Here is a 5,706-nt window from a genome sequence, read left to right on the forward strand (position 1 = left end):
ATGCTGGATGCCAGGTGCAAACCTCACCCACTGATCTGTAAGTCAGCCTCAAACTCCCTGGTTCTCCCGTGGAGTAGACGTTTGGTTTGTCATTCGGACCAGGGAAAGGAAGCAGATGTTATTTAAGTTCCCCACTCCGGAGAGAAAATTCTCAGGACCAGCAGGGCCGTGGGAGTCCTCTACAAGCTGGGGAAGTCACAGGGCACTTATCCCACCATCCCAGAAGGAGCATGGCTTATCAGCACCCGTTTTTTTTTCAGCCCCATAAGACTTACTAGGGATTTGTGACTTCTAGAGGTGATAAGCGCTTTGGGGGAGATTTTTGTTTCTTTTTTGTTGTTGTTGGCTTGTTTCTCTTTGAGATAAGTTCTCCCTCTACATCCTCCCTGGTTGGCTTGGAACCCGATAGGTACACCAGGCTGGCCTTGGGTTCACAAAGATACTCTTGCCCTGCCTCCTGGGGGCTGGGATTAAAGGTGTGCCCCACCCCATCCCCCACTCCGACCCCCACCCCCTGCCATGATACATAGTTTTAAGCCTGTATGTGGATGCTGATTTTCTAAAGCCGCATTAGAAAGCTAAAACAAACTCGGAGAGGGAGAGAGTAGAGTACTTTGCAAGCATGCCGAAGGTCCTGGGTTCCACAGTTAGACTGTAAAGAAAACGGAGGGAGAGGAAGAGCGAAGGAGGGAGAACGGGCTGACCTTCTCTAGCTTCTGGAAGCTTCGGTAAATTCCTTGGCCCATGGCCAGCTGCACTCAAGCTGACTGTTTCTCAGCATCAGCTATTCTCTGACCCTTCTCCCTCCCTCCACCCCTCCACCCCCCACACAAACACAAACCCTCTTCTCCTGGAGGACTGTGTAATGACACTGCCCCGGGCCACTCAGCATAAGGTCTGTCTAAAGCTTCCTGCCTCGCTCACACCTGAGAAGTCTCTTTTCACCTTTACAAGAGCGGACCTATTCATCAGCTGCCAGGGCTCATCCTAGGGACCTGTTTAGGACCATTGTCCTGACCTTCATAACCCTCCAAGGATGCTAGTTCTTCTCAGATGCAATAATATAGTCCAACTGGTCACTTGTGGAAATTTTGATCCTGGCAGTCAGAATCTAGTGAGGAGACACTGGCCAGCAAAACTCATCTTCCAGGGAAAGGAGAGCAAAACCAATGGAGAAGACCTGCATGGGGTTAAATAAAATGGAGGGAGGATGCCAGCCATAAGGTGATTTCAGGGACACGTGAGGAAGGTGAGGAAGGGAAAAACCAGGCTGGCTGGACCAGCCACGTAGCTCTCTAGATCCGAGGAGGCCCTCAAATCCCCCAACAGAACAGCTGACCAACATTTCAAAAGATGGTCATTTTAATTATGTGTGTAGGTGTGTCTTGTACAGGACTATCCTGGAAGCCAAAGGGCAGCCATCTTCAGGAGTTCCACGTGCCCTATCACTAAGAATCCTCCCCGCTGCCTTCCTGACTGTTCTCCTCTTGTATGAGGAGCGGGGCAGGGAAGTCAGGGACTGGCACTTGTAGCCACACCCCCTAACCACGTGTATTCAGTTCTGCCCTAATTGCAGCTGGTCCAAGGGGGAGCTAGAATACAACAAGGAAGGGAGATATGGAAAGAGGCTCTGCCATCCTCTCTGGGTACAAGCTCTCTAGTGTGGCTGCTTTAAGCCCACGCATGCATCTCACTTCATAAGAAAGGCTCCGGGGCTGGAGAGATGGCTCAGAGGTTAAAAGCACTGACTGCTCTTCTGAAGGTCCTGAGTTCAAATCCCAGCAACCACATGGTGGCTCATAACCATCTGTAATGAGATGTAATGAGATCTGATGCTCTCTTCTGGGGTGTCTGAAGACAGCTACAGTGTACTTACATATAATAAGTAAATAAATCTTTAAAAAAAGAAAAAAGGAAGGGTCCAAAACCCACCGTTTCCCCATCTGGTGGAATCGTGCCTCAGTTTGCGCTTAGGACCTTAGGAGGAGAAAGACGCGGTGTTTATGTCTTCCCTAGAGAAGGGATTTTAGCAACTGTGTGTGTACACCTGAGCATAATGCCCCCAGAGGCCAGAGAGAGCATCAGATCCCCAGCGCTAGAGATACAGCTGGCTGTTACCTATCTGACATGGGTGCTGGGAACCCAAGTCAGGTCCTTTGCCAAAGTAGGCCCAGAGAGTGGTCTGTGGCAGCCATGACTTGGGTTTTTATTTGTTTTGTGTATGCAGGCCTTTTGTCTGCATGTAAATCTGCAACACCTGAAGAAGCTATTGGAGACCATAGGGTTACCGCTCTAGACAGTCGTGAGTCTACATATGGGTGCTGGGAGCTGAACCAGGTTCTCTGGAAGAGCAGCCAGTGCTCAAAACTGCTGAGCCAGCTCTCCAGCAAAGATTGGTTGATTGGTTGATTGATTAATTGATTGGCTGATTGACTGATTACCATATGTATAAGGGCAATGATTTGGGTTTTAAATGAGTACTTTGATTAGGTAGACAGCAAACCACAGTAAAATAATAAAGTGAGAATGTGAACAAAATAGCATCAGGTGAGGCACTCAAAACATCCAGCCGACATTAACTGGGGAAACTGAGGCTGCCGCTGGAGTTCCTGTTGGAGCTGTTTCTGAGCTGAGCTGAGCTGAGCTGAGCTTCCAGCTTCTCTCTCCACCACAGGCATCTCTCTAGCATGAGCTCATCAGTGGTAACCTCTGGACGAAATGCTTTGCCTCCGGGACACAGCCCTCTTGCTCTTGGCCTGGTTTGCTGTTCTGTCCCCTCTGGGTCACAGAGTGAGGAAGGGTGAGCCCATCCCTAAGGGACCTCACAAGACCCTGGACAAAGACACTGCTTGAAGCAGAGGATCGGACCCTGCTTCCGGAGCCAGGTCTCTGTGAGCTCAGGCCACACGCAACAGCTGATCAACCAACGTAACAGACATTACGCGGCCACTGAGGTGTACGAAGGAGGTGAAAGGCAGGGGGCCTGTGGGTCAAAGGGCTCATCAGGGCTGAGACCGTGGGACAAGTGTTCTTGCACTCTGAGCAGGCTCTGCAGGGAAATGGGATTGTCAGCAAAGGTCCCGGGCAAGAGAGGAGCTGGACTCAGCCAAAAGAAAAAGAAAAAGGAAAAGAAAAAGAAAAAGAAAAAGAAAAAGAAAAAGAAAAAGAAAAAGAAAAAGAAAAAGAAAAAGAAAAAGAAAAAGTGTTTTGCAGTGGTCCTTCACTGTGGAGGTGTGGGGTGGCAGGGGAGGGTCCCTGAGATGCCCCAAATCTCTGGTTTCTCATGAGACTGAGGAAACACCCGGATATGCCCCCAAGCTCTGTGTTCTGTGAAATCCCTTGCTTTTAGTTAACTTTAAAAGTCGCAGGGATCACAGGTCACAGGGCTGAGCTACATATCTTTAGTCTCTCCCCCCCCACACACACACCACCCCCCACCCGCTGCCTCTTCTCTCAAAAACAGCTTAGATAACAGTTGTTTAGTTGGCTTTTCAAAGACTGGGAAGGCTACTGTTTTTCTTTTTTTTTTTTTTTTTTTTCCTACTGTTTTTCAAAACTGCTGACTCATGTTTGGGGCTAAGCTCTCAGAAATCTCGTATCCTCCCTGTTTTGGCCAGTTATGAGGTCCTCCACTTTGACTGCCTGTCCCACACTACCAAAAGAGGCTCTTTGGACCAAGGCCAGAAGCTATACTAGTCTGTGACATAAACATAAATATTTAGAAGGCAGTATAACGACATGTCCATTTGACAAAACATGGGTGGTAGATCCCCTCCTCATAGGGCCTCCCCAGATATAGGGAGCTTTAGACTAGGTCTATGGTGTCAGAAATACATTCCCTCCCACGGAGCAGGCTTCAAATACAGCTGGGAACCGAGGGTTGGGAGGAGTACCGTGGGATATTGACTTCTGAGTGTGGCATGGCTGTTGTAATCATGAGGACATGGTGGCTGTGACTGTCAGCATGGGGCTTGACAGAGAAAAGGAAATATGGCAGAGCACTTTAGGGGTAGGTTGGGGTGGGTTGGGTTAGGACTCCTTGGTAAGGAGGGGTCAGGAAAAGTGGGAGGAGATGAGAGAGAGGGAGTAGGTGAAGGTGAAGGTGATCCCAGTGCCTCCTATACAAGAGTAAAACTGTTCAAAGTTTGTAAGATTCATTTGAAGTGTGGGAGGGTATGGGGCTGGGGTGGTGGGTGGGTATGACATGTGAGTGCGGTGCATGAGGCAGCCAGCAGGGGGCGCTAGATTCCCCCAGAGCAAGATATGCAACAGACTGTAAACCTTGGCTAGGTCCTCTAAAGGGCAGTACATGCTCTTAACCACTGAGGCACCTCTCACACCCTCAAAACCTGCCACGTACAAGATATTAAGTAAGCATGTCATTAATTCTTCACGTAGGCCTGCACAAGTGATTGACAAAGTGGCCTTTAGGTATTGGGAGGCTAAAATATCCACCCTCAGACCATGCTAATACTACAACCTTTAAAATGCAAATTCCTAGGAGATTCAAATTCCATGGATGTGAATTACCACTGAGCAGACCCATCCCTAACAGGTGTCCAGTCATGTCGCCCACTAAGTCTGTCCCTTTTCCTTTTTAAAAATTTTTTTTAACTTCTGTGTATTTGCGGCTGTGTGTGTGTACCCTATTTGTACAGGTGCCCCTGAAGACCACAAGAGGGAGTTATTAGATGCCCTGAAGCTGTGACAGGCAGCTCTGACAGTGTGACATGAGTGCTCAGAATGGAACTCAGGTTCCCTGACAGAACTGTATGTAGGCTCTCTTAACTACTGGGCCATCTTCTTTCTACTTCTTTCTCTCATGAAAAACATCTGGTTCTTGGGGAGGCTTGGGGCCCTATATCTAGGTACTCATCTACTTTGTAAATACACTGCTGTCTCTGCAGACCTCTTTACTTCAGTGGCTGTCAGACTGGTAGCCAAGCAGGCCTGGTCCAATCAGGCTCAGTCCCCCCCCCCCCATCTGTAAAGTGGTGTTGCATTTGTATGCAATATGCACACAGTCTCCATGTATCTACTGTGTGTTGGGGGACAATAATAAAAGTCTAAACCAGGCAGTGGTGGCACACACCTTTAATCCCAGCACTTGGGAGGCAGAGGCAGGTGGATCTCTGAGTTTGAGAGCCAGCCTGGTCTACAAAGTGAAGTTCCAGGACAGTCAGGGCTACACAGAGAAAGCTGTCTGAGAAAAACAAAAACAAAAACAAAAAGAAAACAAACAAACAAACAAATAAAACAAAACCAAAAAGTCCTGTTTTGTTTTTCAGACAGAGTCTTAATTAGCTAAGGCTAGCTTCAAACTTCACTGTGTAGCCAAAGATGACCTTAAACTCCTGGTCCTCCTGCCACCATCTCCTAAGAGCTAAAGTTACAGGCAAACACCATTATAACAGTTTACTCACTGCTGTGGGTAGAACCTAGGGCAGTGGTTCTGAATCTGTGGGTCATGACCATCAGCAAACACATATTTCTGAACATCTTAGGAACTAAGACACCTAGGTACCACTTTCTCAGTAGCAGTTGTGGAGTAGCAGTGAAAATAAATTTATGGTTGGGGAAGGGGTTCCTAAATCCATTGGAAACAATGTGTTTTCCGATGGTCACAACCCATAGGTTGAGAACCACAGATCGTGCACACTAGGCGAGCACTCTACCCACTGGGCCACATTCCAAGCCCATCTGTTG

This window comes from Mus musculus, chromosome 5 (genome assembly GCF_000001635.26).
Source record: "Mus musculus strain C57BL/6J chromosome 5, GRCm38.p6 C57BL/6J".
NCBI lineage: Eukaryota > Metazoa > Chordata > Mammalia > Rodentia > Muridae > Mus > Mus musculus.